The 17,653-nt window shown below is 52.4% G+C and overlaps 3 non-coding genes and 1 pseudogene across 3 annotated transcripts; all 4 read left to right on the top strand.

Moving 5' to 3' along the window:
• Window positions 1-1,533: 1,533 nt before the first annotated feature.
• Window positions 1,534-1,605, top strand: trnae-uuc (transfer RNA glutamic acid (anticodon UUC)). The gene has a single exon. It is a non-coding gene; the product is annotated as a tRNA-Glu (tRNA).
• A 2,180-nt stretch (window positions 1,606-3,785) lies between these two features.
• On the top strand, window positions 3,786-3,857 carry trnae-uuc (transfer RNA glutamic acid (anticodon UUC)). Its single transcript has one exon. It is a non-coding gene; the product is annotated as a tRNA-Glu (tRNA).
• A 5,147-nt stretch (window positions 3,858-9,004) lies between these two features.
• trnae-uuc (transfer RNA glutamic acid (anticodon UUC)) lies at window positions 9,005-9,076 on the top strand. Its single transcript has one exon. It is a non-coding gene; the product is annotated as a tRNA-Glu (tRNA).
• Window positions 9,077-11,079: 2,003 nt separating this feature from the next.
• Window positions 11,080-17,653, top strand: part of LOC140188929 (potassium channel subfamily K member 1-like) — an 11,962-nt pseudogene continuing 5,388 nt past the window's right edge.

The raw sequence follows: 17,653 nt of genomic DNA, 5'->3' as shown, positions 1-17,653 counted from the left end.
CGATACTAACCATCACTCTACCAGTCCAATCCAGCACAACACGGAAACCAGGCTCCACCACCAGCCCCCCACCCCCGATTTATGAGGGGCCTCACCCAATGTAGAGCAGGCCGCATGGGGAGAACCGGACACAACAGACGACCCCAGCAGATTCACAGGTGCAGAGTTGCCTCACCTGGAAGGACTGCCTGGGGCCCTGAATGGAGGTGAGGGAGGAGGTGTCTGGGCAGGTGTAGTACTTTGGCCGCCTGCAGGGACAAGAGCCGGGAGGGCGATTACTGGGGAGGGACGAATGGACAAGGGAAACGCGGAGGGAGCGATCCGTGCAGAAAGCGGATGGTGGGGGGGGGGGGGTGAGGGGCGCAGGTAAAGATATGTTTAGTGGTAGAATCGCTTTGGACATAGTGGACGCTGCGAAGGATGATGTGTTGGATGCGGAGGCTGATGGGGAGGTAGATAAGGACAAGAGGGACTCTATCACTATTACGGTGGCGACAGGATGCGGTGAGTGTCGATGTATGGGAATGGAGGAGATACGGGTACGGGCAGCAGTAATAGTTAGCGCGGGGGTGGGGGGAACAGTTCTTTAAAGAAAGAGGACATATTTGATGTCCCGGAGCGGAAAGCCGCGTCCTGGCAACAGTTGCGAAGAAACTGAGAAAAGAGGAGAGCATTTTCACAGGAGATAGGGTGGGAAGAGCTCGAGTCAAGATTACTGTGGGAACCAGCCGGTTTACAAAAACTGTCGGCAGACAGTTTGTCTCCGGAGATGGAGACAGAGAAATTGAAATAGGGGTGTATGTCTCAGAGATGGACCAAGTGAAGGGGTGGAAGTTGGAGGCAAAGTTGATGAAATTGACGAGCTCAGCTTTGTAGCGCGACGTAGCGCCAATGCAGCCGTCAATGCCCTCGATGCAGCGGAGGAAGAGTCGGGGAGTTTCACCGGGGAAGGCTCTAAGCATGGACTGTTCTACGTAGCCATCGGACAGGCAGACGTAACTGGGGTCCGTGCGAGTGTCCGTGGCTACCCTTCGAGTTCTGAGAACGCGGAAACAGCGGAAGGAAAAAAATATTCAGACTGAGGACCGGTTCTACCAGACGGAGAAGGTGGTGATGGTGGTGGAGGGGCAGCTGGCTGGTTCTTTTTTCAGGAAAGAAGCGGAGAGTTTCGAGGCCTTATTTTTGATGGGTGGGTAGAAGAGTACATCGATGGTGAAAATGAGGTGGTCATGTCCGGGGGGATTGAAAGTTAGCGAGGAGATCGAGGGCGGTAGAAGTTTGGCAGAGGCAGGTGGGAAGGGACTGAGCCAAGGAGGCTGGACTGGGATCGAGATAAGAGGACACGAGTTCTCAGTGGGGCTGGAGCAGGCAGAAACAACCAGCCTACCCGAATAGTCCGGTTTGTCGGAGGTAGAAGTTAGCAGTGCGGGCTAAGGGAACTTGTTACTGGACCCAGCTAATACGCTTCCCACTTTGTGAAGAAGTTCCCCTTCAATTTCCCTTGAAGCATCTCCGCTATCGCGTTTCAGCATCTCCCATATGGTCTAGCGGTTAGGATTCCTGGTTTTCACCCAGGCGGCCCGGGTTCGACTCCCGGTATGGGAAACAAACGTTTTGGGGCGACACGGTAGCGTGACCGTCAGCAACGAGAGGGGCGGAGAAAGAAAGCCAGGTGACATGGGGACGGAGAACAAAATGCCATTTCTGTGACCCTGGTTCGATTCCGGAAAGGAGTTTCTACGTTCTCGCCGTGACCGCGTGGTTTTCCTCGGAGCAAAGTTCTGGTTAGTGAATTGTGGGCAGGCTTTGTTGGCGCCCGAATCGTGACGAATCTTGCAGCCAGACCCCGCAGATCCCTCCCTGACCTGATTTGACCCCAATGCCGCCTTTCACTCCGTGATTCGACCGACATGTGACAGATCCAGCCAATCTTTAAACCTACGCCCTCGCTTGGAACCTCTCGTGATCTGGGAAGAGAAAAGGACTGAGACAATTCACTTTATCTATGGCCGAATTTATAAACCTCTATAAGGTCCTCCGTCAGTCTCCATTGTCCGCGCTCTCTCCAGATCAATCGCATCCTTACAAGGATACTGAGATGGGATGTTCCGAATCTTTTAAGACCATAAGGCATAGGAACAGAATCAGACCATCCGGCCCATCGAGTCTGTTCCGCGATTCCATCATGGCTGATTTACTATCCCTCTCAACCGCATTCTCCTGCCTTTCCCCTTAACCTTTGAAACCCTTATTGATCAAGAAACTATCAATAGCCGTCTGTGGCAATGAATTCCACAGATTCACCAGCCACTGGCTGAAGAAATTCCACCTGATCTCCGTTCTAAATGGACGTCCCTCTGTTCCGAGGCTGTGCCCTCTGGTCCTAGACTCCCCCACTATAGGAGACATCCTCTCCACATTCACCCTATCTGTGCCCTCTGGTCCTAGACTCCCCCACTATAGGAGACATCCTCTCCACATTCACCCTATCTGTGCCCTCTGGTCCTAGACTCCCCCACTATAGGAGACATCCTCTCCACATTCACCCTATCTGTGCCCTCTGGTCCTAGACTCCCCCACTATAGGAGACATCCTCTCCACATTCACCCTATCTGTGCCCTCTGGTCCTAGACTCCCCCACTACTGGAAACATCCTCTCCACATCCACTCTATCTGTGTCCTCTGGTCCTAGACTCCCCGACTATTGGAAACATCCGTCCCATGTTCACTCTATCTCGTCCTTTCAATACTCTGAAGGCCCAAGAGGCAGAGAACAGAGTCGGTATGAGACCCGGGACAGTGTGTCCATATCACACCCACACCAAACTCGCCTTCTACTTCTTCCTCATCACCTTCCTCGTCAGCACGGCTAAAAGAACGCAATCGCGCCGCCCACACCTCACCCCGACCTCCTCGAAACTCACCCTGCCTCTGCCGTCATCCCAAGTACTCCTCCACCACCCCAACCTAGCCGTTCTCCTCTCTTGTCCGCGTCCCTCCCCCAGCTCACGGCCGATCTCCGTACACCCGTATTAGCGCTTGACCTTAGTTCCCTTCTCCCAATCCCTCTCCACTCCCTATGCGGCCCATCTCATCCCCTCTCTCTCTCAGCCCCTTATACTCCTCCTTCCATCTTTTCCCCTCCCCTTCCCGTTGCTCCCACTCCGGAACGATGAATGCAGGAAAATAGGCCATGCGGCCCATCTCATCCGTGCTGGCAAAGAATGCTCTCCACTCGAATCCCATGTGTCTGTATTTGGCCCGGACACCTCACCTTTCCTATCCGTGTATCTGTCCAAAGTGCCTATTCAGTGTTGCTTGTACATTTGCCTCGGCAGACTTTCCATAAGATATCATAAGGTCACAGGATATCGGAGCAGAATTAGGCCATTTGGCCCATCGAGTCGGCTCCACCATTTCATCACGGCTGATCCGTTTCACCTCTCAACCCCAATTTCTTGCTTTCGCCCTCTATCCCTTCATGCCCTGACTAATCAAGAAGCTTTTAGCCTTGAAGTTCTTAAGATTGTCATAGCGGGGGGAGGGAGGGAATGGTAATTGTGGAGTTAAGCTCCCACTACCTATAAATTGCTCAAAAATGGCGGGCGTCTCTGACAGCCTCTGACAACCAAGTCCAACTCCTGGCCTTCACGTGTCGCTTAGCTGCTAGGCCCTGTCGAACTGTTTCTACTGATCGACGCTCCCTACCACTAATATCAGCCTTTCCCTTAAATAACCCAAATGACTTGGCCTCCACAGTATCTCCGCTATCGCCTTTCAGCCTCTCCCATATGGTCTAGCGGTTAGGATTCCTGGTTTTCACCCAGGCGGCCCGGGTTCGACTCCCGGTATGGGAAGTTAACGTTTTCAGGAGACAGGGTAACACGCTGATACACCGGCCAGGGGTTCAATTCCCGCAAGGGGCACAAGAGACTGCGAAGGCAGGAGGTGCAGTGTCCGGAGGCGTCGACTATTCCTCTCTGACTCTACCGACGCTACCCAACCCGCTGGGATCGTTACAGAGCACACCAGGCCCTTCGGTCCATTTAGTCAATGGCAGCCTGGTGTTCTGCCTAGTCCCATCTACCTCCTTGTAGCTATCCAAATTTCTCTTAAGTGTTACAATTGAACCTGCATCCACCAGGTCCGCTGTCAGCTCCACCCCACGAGAGAAAAAGTAACCCTTCTAGTTCCACTTCGAATATTTCACCTTTCACTCTTAACATAAGATCCCTAGTTCTCGTCTCACTCAACTGGACGGAGGAAAAGCCCGCCAGCATTCACCCTGCGGGAGAGCCTCGGACCAGAGGGCCCACCCTCAGAATAGTACGACCCTTTAGAGCAGAAATGAGGAGGTATTTCACAGCAGGGCGCGCGCTGGGTGTCCGACGGCCATTCCGCTTTGACCCGCTTAAAGTTATTGTCCCCTTCCTGTTTCTGACTTCCACCCGCAATGGCTCAGTAGATAATCCCTCCATGACTTCCTCCTTTTCTGCAGCCGTGGTACTACCCCTGATTAGCAATACCACTCCGCCACCTCTTTTCCCTCCCTCCCTGTACTTTTTTAAAACATCTAAAGCCCGGTACACTCAGCAGCCATTCCTGCCCCTGAGACATTCAAGTCTCTGTAATGGCCACAATGCCATAGTTCCATGTATTGATTCACGCTCTGAATTCATCCACCTTGCTTATGATACTCCTTGCATTAAAATTGACACATCTCAAACCGTGTGGCTGAGTGCATCTGTGTTCTATCATCTGCCTATCCTTTCTCACAAACTCCCTACAAGCTGTCTCTACTTGTGCGCCAACCTCTCTGTCCTCTGCCTCCTCACTTCGGTTCGCACCCCCTGCAAATCTTCCCAATAGCATTAGCAAACCTCCCTCCCAGGATATTGGTTCCCCTCCAGTACAAGTGCAACCTGCCCCACTTGCACAGGCCACCCCTTCCCCAGAGAAGGTTCCAATGATTCAAGAATTTGAAACCCTGCTCACCATCTCCTCAGCCACTCACTCATCCGCACTATCTCCTGTTCTGACCTTCCCTAGGTCGTGGCGCCGGGAGCAATCCGGAGATTACCACCTTGAAGGTCCTGTTCTTCAACCTCCTTCCCAACTCCCTAAACTTACTGCGCAGGACCTCTACCCCTCTCCTGCCCGCGTCATTGGTACCAACATGTGCCGCTTTGCCCTTCAAGAATATTTTGCAACCGCTCAGAGACATCCTGGACCCTAGCACCCAGGAGGCAACACTCTATCCTGGCGGCAGCGGAATCTCCTATCTGTCCCCGCTAACTATCGAGTCTCCTTTGACTATTGCTCCGCCTGACTTCAACTTGCCCTTCTGAGGCTCAGTGCCGGCCACAGTGCTATTGGTCTGGCTGCTACTGCCTTGCCCAGATAAGTCATCCCCCTCATCTGTATCCAAAGGGGTAAACCTGTTGTTGAGGGGACTGACCACAGGGGGACGCTGCACTGACTTCCTACGCCCTTTACCTCTCTTGGAGTTCACCCATCTACTCCCCGAATTCTGCACTATGGATGTAACCAGCTGCTCAAAAGTGTTATCTATCAATTCCTCTGCATTCCGGATGATCCTTAGTTCATCCAACTGCAGCTCCAGCTCCTTAATGTGATCCTTCAGGAGCTGGAGTTGGCGGCACTTCCCGCGGGTGTAGTCATCAGGAGACTATGAAGTTCCATGAATTCCCACGTCCACAGCCATATCTCCATCCTGTCTACACTGCACAATGGACAACCAGGACCAAATCAGCAATAACGAAAGGAAAAACGGACTTTTCTAACTTGTTTCTTTGGCCCCACCCTCTTCTCGTCGAAGCCTCTCGAGTCAAGGCTTGACTCTCCTGATCTTACTGCTGGCCTACTCCCCACAATGGTCACCCCGCTTGTCCCTTTTGTACTTTTATTTAATTCGCAGTGCTCTGTTCCCGCCGCTGGTTGGGCCTCCGGTATGTCCGAACGCCCGCGAAGTTCTCCTTTTACGCAAACTTCGCCCACCTGCGAGTAACCTCTCCGAAATACTCTGATCCCTCCGGAAATTAGAAGGGTGCCGGGACGGAGCTCAAGAATGAAATTAGGAGAGCTAAAAGGGGCCGTGAGAAGGCCTTGGCGAGCAGGATTAAGGAAAACCCCAAGGCACTCTACAAGTATGCGAAGAGCATGAAGATGAGCCGTGTGAGAACTGGGCCAGTTAGGAACGATGGTGGAGACGTGCATGGAGTCGGAAGGGGTAGCGGAGGTACGTAATGAATACTTTGCTTCAGTATTCACCATGGAAAAGGATCTTGGCAATTGTGGGTATGACTTACAGCGGACTGAAATGCTTGCGTGTATAAAGGTTAAGAAAGAGGATGTGCTGGAGCTTTTGGAAAGCATCAAATTGGATAATTTACCGGGACCGGACGAGATGTACCCCAGACTACTGTGGGAAGCGAGGGAGGACAACGCTGAGCCTCTGGTGATTATCTTTGCCCCATCAATAGGGACGGGAGAAGTACCGGAAGTTTGCAAATGCTGTTCTCTTGTTCAAGAAAGGGAGTAGAGACAACCCAGGAAATTATAGACCAGTGAGTCTGACTTCAGTGCTGGGAAACCTGTTGGAGAAGATCCTGAGAGACAGGATCCATGACCATTTGGAGAGACGTAACCTGATTAGGATAGTTAGCATGGCTTCAACAAGGACAGGTCGTGCCTTACGAGCCTGATTGAATTCTTTGAGGATGTGACTAAACTCATTGATGAAGGTAGAGCAGTGGATGTAGTGTATATGGATTTCAGTAAGGCATTTGATAAGGTACCCCATGAAAAGCTCATTCAGAAGTAAGGAGGCATGGAATCCAAGGAGACCTTGCTTTGTGGATCCAGAACTGGTTTGCCCACAGAAGGCAAAGAATGACCTGTCGATAGGTCGTATTCTTTATGGAGGACGGTGACCAGTAGTGTTCCACAGGGATCTGTTCTAGAACCCCTCCTCTTTGTGATTTTTATAAATGATCTGGATGAAGAAGTAGAAGAGTGTGTTCATAAATCTGCTGATGACACAAAAGTTGGGGGTGGATTGTCTGGAGGGGTGTCAGATGTTACAGCGGGACATCGATAGGATGCAGAACTGGGCTGAGAAGTGGCAGATGGACATCAACCCAGATAAGTGTGAAGTGGTTCATTTAGGCAGGTCAAATTTGAAGACAGAATATATCATTAATGGTAAGACTCTTGGCAGCGTGGAGGATCTGAGATATCATGGGGTCCGTGTCCATAGGACCCTCAAAGCTGCTGCGCAGGTTGTGTTTTTAAGAAGGCGTATGGTGTGTTGGCATTCTTCAACCTTGGGACTCTGTGCAAGAACCGTGAGGTAATGTTACAGCTATATAGGACCCTGTTCAAAACCCACTCGGAATACTGTGTTCAGTTCTGGTCACCTCACTACAGGAAGGAGGTGGATGCTATAGAGAGAGTGCAGAGGAGATTTACAAGGATGTTGCTGGATTGGAGAGTGTGCCTTATGAGAATAGGTTGAGTTAATTTGGCCTTTTCTCCTTGGAGCGACAGAGGATGAGATGTGACCTGATAGAGGAGTATAGGATGATGAGAGGCATTGATCGTGTGGATAGTCAGAGGCTTTTTTTTCCCAGGGAACACGAGGGGGCATAGTTTTAAGGTGCTTGGAAGTAGATACAAGGGTCAGAGTTAAGTTTTTCACACACAGAGAGGTGGGTACGTGGAATGTACTGCCGGCGGCGGTGGTGGAAGTGGATACAATAGGGTATTTTAAGAGACTCTTAGATAGGTACACGGAGCTTAGAAAAATAGAGGGCTATGCGCTAGGGAAATTCTAGGCCGTTTCTAGAGGAGGTTACATGGTCGGCATAACATTGTGGGCCGAAGGGCCTGTAATGTGCTGTAGATTTCTTTGTTCTGTGTTCTATGACCCGAGTTGTCATCCGCATCCTCCGGCTCTGCCGCGTAGATCCTCACCTGCGGGTGCTGTGTGCATGGTGTACGGGCGAGGGTGTACGTCAAGAGGTGAACGCCAAGCTGGGCAAGGTACGTAGAGCAACAGAGAACATGCCGGAGAAACTCAGCAGAACACGGAGCACCCACAGAAGGTCGCGGACAGCTGAGGTAAATGGGACAGTGCGTGTTCCTGAGGACAACCAGTGGAACGGACTGTACTTACGTTGAAAGGTCAGACCCAATACGGGATAGGTCACCAACTTCCACTGGGGTAATATGGCAGAGGGGAGTGGATCTGCGCATTGCCACAGACGTCTGCGGAGGCGAAGTCGTTGTGTATGCTTAGAGCGGAGGTTGATGGTTCTTGATTAGTAAAGGCGCCAAAGGATACGGGGAGAAGGCAGGAGACTGGAGCTGAGAGAGATAATCAATCAGCCATGATGGAATGGCAGTTCCGACTCGACGGGTCGAATGGCCTAAACCGCTCCTCTGTCTTATGGTCCGATAATACGTGCTTTCGGGCTTCTGTATCTTCTGCCCGATGGGAAAGTGGAGAAGGAGGAATCTCCGGGGCAGGAGGGATCTTTGATTCTGATGTCCGCTTTGCCGGGGCAGCGAGAAGTGCAGACGGAGTTCATGAATCCTGTAATGTGCTGGATTGAGCGATGGTTTAGTAGCGATTCGGAGGGCCGAAGGTCTTGTTTCCTTCATGCTTGTCTGAATGTGCAGGGTAAAAGAGGCAGAGAGAGCCGGGTGAGCCGGAGACAGTGAATAAAATGCAGAGTATTTTGTGGATAAAGCAGGAAGACGGTGCCTGAGAACTGGGGAAATAGCCCTCAGGTGTAATCTGACGGATCGACGCAAGTTGTCTACCTCAAGTAGGTGCTTTTGCCAAACTCCCTCGAAACTTTTCCTATCGTGTGCAAGTGTCTTTTAAACATTGCTTTTGCACCCAGCTTATAGCATTTACTCACCACCCTCTGAGTGAAGAAGTCTTTCAAGTACTTGATAAACTAGCTTGGCTGTTGTCTCCCATATGGTCTAGCGGTTAGGATTCCTGGTTTTCACCCAGGCGGCCCGGGTTCGACTCCCGGTGTGGGAAGCAAATGTTTTGGGACGACACACGGTTAGTCACTTGGACCCGGGTTCTATTCCCGTACGGAGTTTGTACGTTCTCCCCGTGACCGCGCCGGTCTCCTCCCGCATTCCCAATTCTGGCGATAACACAGCCAGCCCAAATTGTGGCGTGGCGACGCCTGGCCTCCACGGCCGCCCCTGGCAATGGATTCCACAGCTAAAGAAATTCTTCCTCATCTCTGTTCCGAAGGGGTCCTGAGGCCGCCCACCACAACCCTCGCTGATTTGGTTGTACGCAAAGGTCGCGCTTTACGGTATGGGTCGGCTCACGTGAAAGTAAAGCCAATCTTTGAACTAATTCCCTCTCTGGGAATGTCTCGTACTCTGGGGACACCATTCTCAATATCTTATGAACGATTTTATAAGCCTCTAAAACGTCCCCACCCCGCTCAGTCTTCTTTCCTCGAGGGAAAGCAGCCCCAGACAATCCCAGCCTCTCCTTTTAACTCCAGACCTTCAGACCCTGAAGCAGTCACTGTTTCAATTCCCTCTCCAGCTCAACCGCATGCTTAAAGCGATTCTGAGGTGGGATGTTTTCGATGTGTTAAGACCACAGCACATGGGTACGGATCGAGGCCATTCGGCCCGTCGAGTCCGCTTCGTCATAGTTGATTTACTATTCCTTTCAAAAGTTCAAAGCAAATTTATTATCAGAGTACGTGCACGTCACCATATACAACCCTGAGATTCTTTTACTTGCGGGCATCCGTTTTAGAATGCTAACCAGAATGGAAGCAGTAGAAGGCCGCACCAAACCGGGTGTTAAAGAAAAAAGACAACAAACTGCAAATACAAAACAAAGAGGAATAACAATAGTAAATGAGTAAGCAATAATCACGGAGAACGTGAGACGAAGAGTCCTTGAAAACGAGTCCTTCGGTTGTAGAAACATTTCAATGATGGGGCAAGTGGAGTTGAGTATAGTTATCCCCTCTGGATCAGGAGCCTGATGGTTGAGGGGTGGTAACTGTTCCTGAACCTGGTGGTGCGAGTCCTGAGGCTCCTCTACCTTCTACCTGATGGCAGCGGCGAGAAGAGAGCACGTCCTGGGCGGCGGGGGTCCCTGATGATGGATGCTGCTTTCCGACGACAGCGCTCCGTGTAGATGTTCTCAACGTGGGGGAGTTGCTGCGTTTCACCGGCGATGGCTTGGACCGTATGCACAACTTTTTGTGTAATTTCCCTTTCAAGGGCATTGGTGTCTCCATACCTGGCCGTGACGCAGCCGGTCAATATATTCCCCGCTGCGCATCTTTGTCAAAGTTTTAGATGCCATGGCGTAACCTTCGCAAACTCCCAAGGAAGCAGAGGTGCTGGACTGCTCCCTTCACAATTCCACTTACGGGACAGCTCCACTGAAGAAATAACAACGCCAGACCCCCCATTGTCCTGCCTTTCCCCGGAACCTTTGACGCCCGTGCTAATTATCGACTTCTGCTTTAAATATCACCAATGATTCCGCATCCAGACCTGTCTGTGGCAATGAATTCCATAGGTTCGCCGCCCTCGGGCCAGAGAAATTCCTCCTCATCACCGTTCTACAGGGACGCCCCTCTGCTCCGAGACAGTTCTCCCGGTCCTCGACTCGCCCACTACAGGAAACATCCGCTCCATGTCCGCTTTATCCGGCCATTCAATATTCTGAAGACTCAAGAGGCAGAGAACGGAGTGGGTATGAGACCCGGGACAGTATCTCTTTCACGCCCCCCCCCCAACGCTAACCTCTTTTTATTTAACCCAGTTTCTTTGTGACGTCTCTCAGACACGGGGTGGGGGAGATGGCGGGAGAGGGAGAAGACCTATATTTAAAGCACGGAGAGAAACTTTCTGGTGGGCGTGTCAGCCAGCGGAGATCAACAATCCCTATTGCCTCCTGATGGGGCAAGATCTCGCCCACCTTTGTGAAGCCATCCAACCCGGATCTGCAGCTTGGGTGCCGGACTGAGGGGGCAGGGTCCTGGGCCGGTCATGGGGAGTTTCCGCCGCCGCCGTCCCGTCTCTTACTTCTGGAAGCTGGTGGCTTGTTTCGTTGCCTACACGTTCTTCGGCGCCTTCGTCTTCTCGGCCATGGAGCTGCCGCGGGAGATGCAGATGAGGGGGGAGGTGGAGGTTCTGAAGGCCACGTTCCTGCGGGGACACCGGTGTGTGGAGGAGGGGGAACTGGAGCGGCTCCTGCAGCGGCTGCTGGGCGCCAGCGCCTACGGCATTTCCCCACCGGCAACGCGTCCCAGGAACGGAACTGGGACCTCGCCTCCTCCTTCTTCTTCGTCATCACCGTCCTCACTACCACGGGTAAAGGGGCGCTAACCACCCCCGCCCAAATCTTCCCCCCGACCTCCTCCGCAAACAGCGAGACTCCCGAATCCTCTGCCCTCATTGCTCCCACCTCCCAACCAACATGTTCGTATCTCCAGTCTGCGTCCCTTCTCCACCTCACCGCCGCTCTCCGTACACCTGCCCTCCTGTTTGACCTCGGATTCCCTTCCCAATACCTCATCCCTCTCCTCTTTCCCAGTCCTCCCGTCTCCCCAAACCCTTTCACCCTCCCCCGTCTGTCTCACCCACCCCCCTCTCCTCCACGTTCCCTCCGTCCTTCCCACCTTCTCCCCTCGCAAGCTCCTTCCCCTCCTCTCTCCTTCCCAATCTATTTTCCCATCCCTCTCCATTTCTGCGCTCCCCACCCCTCTCTTTTTCCAACTGCAAATTTCCCTACCTACATTCCCCTAAGTTTCTCTCTCTCTCCCCCTCCTCCCCACTTTGTCCCCTCTCCTTCTCCTCCCCCACCCCCGTTCCAGTCCGCCCCCCCCCCCACGCTTCAAGGAAAGCAGTCCCCGTCTCTCCTTGCAACTCTAGCCTTCCAGTCCCGGTCGATTGTTTCTGCGCCTCTCCTGAGCTAAAGGTGTTGGGGGAGGAAATATCATCAAGAGTTAAATCTCATCGTTCCTCGAGGAATGTCTATAAGACCATAGGAGCAGAATTAGGCCATTCGGTCCATCAAGTCCGCTGCATTTATTACCCCCTCTCAACCCCATTCTCCACAGATTCGCCAACCTCTGGCTAAAGAAAGTCCTCCTCATCCCCGTTCTAAAGGGATGTACTTCCCTTCTGTGGCCTTGCTCTCTGGGCCTAGACTCTCCCACTATTGGAAATGTATTGGGGGCGGTGTATCTGTGGAATTCATTGTCACAGGCGGCTGTAGAGGCCGAGTCATTGAGTATATGTAAAGCGGAGGGTAAGCACGTGGCCAAGTGGTTAAGGCACTGGACTAGAGACTTGAAGGTCGTGAGTTCGAGCCCCAGCCAAGACAAGCGTGTTGTGTCTTTGAGCAAGGCACTTAACCACACATTGCTCTGCAGCGACACCGGTGCCAAGCTGTATGGGTCCTAATGCCTTCCCTTGGACAACATCGGTCTCGTGGAGAGGAGAGACTTGCAGCATGGGCAACTGCCGGTCTTCCGTACAACCTTGCCCAGGCCTGCGCCCTGGAGAGTGAAGACTTTCCAGGCGCAGATCCATGGTCTCGCAAGACTAACGGATAGGCTCTTCATTAGTCGGGGCGCCAAAGGTAACGGGGAGAAGGCAGGAGAATGAGGTTGGGAGGGATAATAAATCAGCCATGATGGAATGGCTGAGCAGACTCGATGGGCTGAATGGCCTTAATTCTGCTTCCTATGTTTTATAACCTCATCTCTATCGCCTTACAGCGGTTGAGCTTTGTGATTTGGTTCAGACGGGTGGCCGGCGTTCAGCACGGGTTTGACGGGCCGACGGGCCTGCCGCCGTCCACTGATTCTCTTTCTTGCCTCTAGGTTACGGGCAAACCGTCCCCGTCACCCAGGAGGGCAAGGGCTTCTGCATGCTGTACTCGCTCCTGGGGATCCCCGTCACCTTGTTGCTGCTCAGCGCGCTGGTCCGCCGCCTGTTGTTCTACCTGCACTGGGTCCCCAGCGCCCTCATCCACCGGCGGTGGGGCCTGCCCCTGCCGCTGGCTCAGCGGCTCCACGCCCTCGCCATCGGGGCCACCGTGGCCAGCTGCTTCTTCCTCCTGCCGGCCGCCGCCTTCACCGCGCTGGAGCAGGACTGGGGCTACCTGGAGTCCCTCTATTTCTGCTTCATCTCCCTCAGCACCGTCGGCCTGGGCGACCTCGTCCCCGGGACGTCCCGCTACCCCAGCCTGCGGCACCTCTACAGGATCGGCGTCTCGTGTGAGTAGGCCCTCTTCTTCGGCGCCCGGGAGAAAGAACTGGCTGTATCCTTGGGTATAACGTGTGTGTGCGTGTGTGTGTGTGCGTGTGTGTGTGTGTGTGTGTGTGTGTGTGTGTGTGTGTGTGTGTGTGTGTGTGCGCGCGCGCGGTGGGGGTGGGGGCATGTTCTGGCAAATGAGGAGTGATTTTGTAGGAGTTTATAAAGTTGTAAAGGGTGTGGGGTAAGATGCCTTTTCCCCAGAGAGACACAGCACTGTGCAAAAGTCTTATGCACTCGAAAAAAAATATCGGTAAAGTGAAGGTGCCCTCAAAAATAATCAAATGAAGAGTTTCCAAATGTCAGAAAATTTACTATAAAGAGCAGTAAACATTTATAAAAAGATCTCCCTCCCAGCACTTATCCTTGTAAGCGGAACAAGTGCTACACATGCTCTTACACTTCCTCCCTTACCACCATTCAGGGCCCCAGACTGTCCTTCCAGGTGAGGCGACACTTCACCTGTGAGTCGGCTGGGGTGATATACTGCGTCCGGTGCTCCCGATGCGGCCTTCTACATATTGACGAGGCCCGACGCAGACTGGGAGACCGTTTCGCTGAACACCTACGCTCAGTCCACCAGAGAAAGCAGGATCTCCCAGTGGCCACACATTTTAATTCCACGTCCCATTCCCATTCTGACATGTCTATCCACGGCCTCCTCTACTGTAAAGATGAAGCCACACTCAGGTTGGAGGAACCTTATATTCCGTCTGGGTAGCCTCCAATCTGATGGCATGAACATTGACTTCTCAAACTTCCGCTAATGCCCCACCTCCCCATCGTACCCCATCCGTTATTTATTTTTATACACACATTCTTTCTCTCTCTCTCTCCTTTTTCTTCCTCTGTCCCTCTCACTATACCCCTTGCCCATCTTCTGGGCTTCCCCCCTCCCCTTGTCTTTCTCCCCGGACCTCCTGTCCCATGATCCTCTCATATCCATTTTGCCAATCAACTGTCCAGCTCTTGGCTCCATTCCTCCCCCTCCTGTCTTCTCCTATCATTTCGGATCTCCCCCTCCCTCTCCAACTTTCAAATCCCTTACTCACTCTTCCTTCAGTTAGTCCTGACGAAGGGTCTCGGCCTGAAACGTCGACTGCTCCTCTTCCTAGAGATGCTGCCTGGCCTGCTGCGTTCACCAGCAACTTTGATGTGTGTTGCCTAACCGAAATCAAATCAATATTTGTTCTGACCGTCCTTTGCCTTGAAAGCTGCGCCAATACCTAACGTGCGCTGTCATGCCGTTTTATAAGGAAAATCGGCTGTAGTTTGTGCCAGGCGTCGTGGAGGACCTGCTACAGTCCTTCAGCAGACTTTGGCTGTCTTGCTAGATGCTGTCTCTCCAGCAGATCCTCGATCATGCTGAGATCAGGATTCTATGGAGGCGAAACTATCTGAAACCATAGGAGAGAAGTTAGAGCGCCGAAAACGTTTGCACAGTCTGCCAACATGTTTGGATAATGCCGCTTTTTCCTGGTGCCCATTTTTTAAAAAAAAATCCATCCACTGCCATGCTAAGGAGAACTCCCAAGTCCTTCCTTGCTCTCAGAAACATAGTAACAGACGGGCATCGATAGAGCGGACGCTGAACAAATAATACGTAAGTGGGGCAGCTGGGGAGAGAGAGAGAGAGAGGGGCTCCCTTGACACAGGTTCGACCCCGACCTCCGGCGCTATTTGCGCGCGCGCCTGTGTGAGAGAGAGCGTGTGCGCGTGCGCGTGCCTGATCGCGTGTATGCGGAGTTTGCAGGTTGCTCCTCCCCACTCCACTTTCCCCACACACACCCTCCCCCCCCGCCCGCTCCCTTGGGTGCTTCGGTTTTGGGAGTGTGTGATGAGACGGTGTGGAGGGAGCTTCACTCTGTGTCTGACCCCGGGAGTGTGTGATGGGACGGTGTAGAGGGAGTTTAACTCTGTGCCTGACCCCGGGAGTGTGTGATGGGACGGTGTGGAGGGAGATTCACTCTGTGTCTGATCCCGGGAATGTGTGATGGGACGCTGTGGAGGGAGCTTCACTCTGTGTCTGACCCCAGGAGTGTGTGATGGGACGGTGTAGAGGGAGCTTCATTCTGTGTCTGATCCCGGGAGTGTGTGATGGGACGGTGTAGAGGGAGTTTCACTCTGTGCCTGACCCCGGGAGTGTGTGATGGGACGGTGTGGAGGGTGATTCACTCTGTGTCTGACCCCGGAAATGTCTGATGGGGTGGTGTAGAGAGAGCTTCACTCTGTGTCTGACCCCAAAGGTGTGTGATGGGACGGTGTAGAGGGAGCTCCACTCTGTGTCTGACCCCGGGTGTGTGTGATAGGACGGTGCAGAGCGAGTTTCACTCTGTGTCTGACCCCGGGAGTGTGTGATAGGACGGTGCAGAGCGAGTTTCACTCTGTGTCTGAGCCCGGGAGTGTGTGATGGGATAGTGTAGAGAGAGAGCGCCATCTAGTGTCTGACTCCGGGAGTGTGTGATGGGACGGTGTGGGACTCTGTATCAAGCCTGCATGGTCCCATCTCCGTCATGCATCTCTGCTGGGTTTCAGGTTACCTGGTCCTGGGGCTGATCGCTCTCCTGCTCGTCCTTGAGACTTTCTGCTGCCTGCGGGAGGTGCAGCTGTTCATACGCCTCTTCGTCAGCCGCGAAGAACAGGAGGCATGCTGGAGTTTCGGAGAGGATGACGAGGCCATCGCCCTCACCAAACCAGAACCCCACCCACCCCATTCCCGCCCCGGCGAGGGCTGAACAGTCGGTGGCCCGGCCAGGCGGGGAGTCGCTCTGGAGGGGACGGGGACAGTGGGCAAGCGTGTAGAACGAGGCCAGACCCCGGCTGGAGCCCCTGATCCGCATTGTCCCACATCCCTCCGCCTACCGGTGTGGGAATTTCCAGGAATGCATGGAACTAGAAACTGGAGATGTAGCCAAACCACCAGGTCCCCAGCCTTGCCTGCGGAGATTAACAACAGGGTCACTGGATCTGCTACTCGGACGCATACTTCAACTGTTAAAGTACCAATATTATTCAAAAAAAGATCTTTAATAAAAAAAACCATTATGTTACACTTTTAATGCTTCATTATCTTGTTCTCGATGAGGACGGTTCAAACATACCGTCAAAGAATACTGCAGCACAGAAACAAGTTCTTCAGCCCATCTACTCTGTGCCAAACTATTAATCTTTCTTGTCCTATTGCCCGGCTCCTGGACTGTACCCCTCCATATCCCACCCCAACCCATCCATGTACCTATCCAAAGCTCTCTTAGCTGTTGCAATTGGACCCGCATCTACCGCTTCCGCTGGCAGCTCGCTGCACTCCTGGTTCCCCTTCAAGTACCCTTCGTTCGCCCTTAACCTGCAGCCGGTAGCTCCAGTTTCACACAACCCTCGGGGGAAAGATAGCTTGCATTTACACTCTCTGCAGTATGCAGCTCATAATTCTGTACCCCACTATCAAATCTCCCCTCATTCACCTACCGTCCAGGCAATGAACCATATAACCATATAACAATTACAGCACGGAAACAGGCCATCTCGGCCCTTCTAGTCCGTGCCGATCTCTTACTCTCACCTAGTCCCGCCGACATGCACTCAGCCCATAACCCTCCATTACTTTCCTGTCCATATATCTATCCAATTTAACTTTAAACGACAACATCGAACCTGCCTCAACCACTTCTGCTAGAAGCTCGTTCCACACAGCTACCACCCTCTGAGTAAAGAAGTTCCCCTCATGTTACCCCTAAACTTTTGTCCTCTAATTCTCAACCCATGTCTTCTTGTTTGAATCTCCCCCATTCTCAATGGAAAAAGTCTATCCACGTCAACTCTATCAATCCCCCTCACAATTTTGAACACCTCTATCGAGTCCCCCCTCAACCTTCTACGCTCCAAAGAATAAAGACCTAACTTGTTCAACTTTTCTCTGTAACTTAGGAGATGAAACCCAGGCAAAATTTTAGTGAATCTCCTCTGTACTCTCTCAATTTTATTGTCATCTTTCCTATAATTCGGTGACCAGAACTGTACACAATACATCAAATTTGGCCTTACCAAAGCCTTATACAATTTCAACATTACATCCCAACTCCCATACTCAATGCTCTGATTAATAAAGGCCAGCATACCGAAAGCTTTCTTCACCACCCTATCTACATGAGATTCCACCTTCAGGGAACTATGCACCATTATTCCTAGATCCCTCTGTTCTACAGCATTCTTCAATGCCCTACCATTTACCATGTATGTCCTATTTTGATTTGTCCTACCAAAATGTAGCACCTCACATTAATCATGAAGTCCATACCTATTC

This window comes from Mobula birostris, chromosome 28 (genome assembly GCF_030028105.1).
Source record: "Mobula birostris isolate sMobBir1 chromosome 28, sMobBir1.hap1, whole genome shotgun sequence".
NCBI classification, from domain to species: Eukaryota; Metazoa; Chordata; class Chondrichthyes; order Myliobatiformes; family Myliobatidae; genus Mobula; species Mobula birostris.
This window is presented reverse-complemented; position numbering and strand designations above follow the sequence as displayed.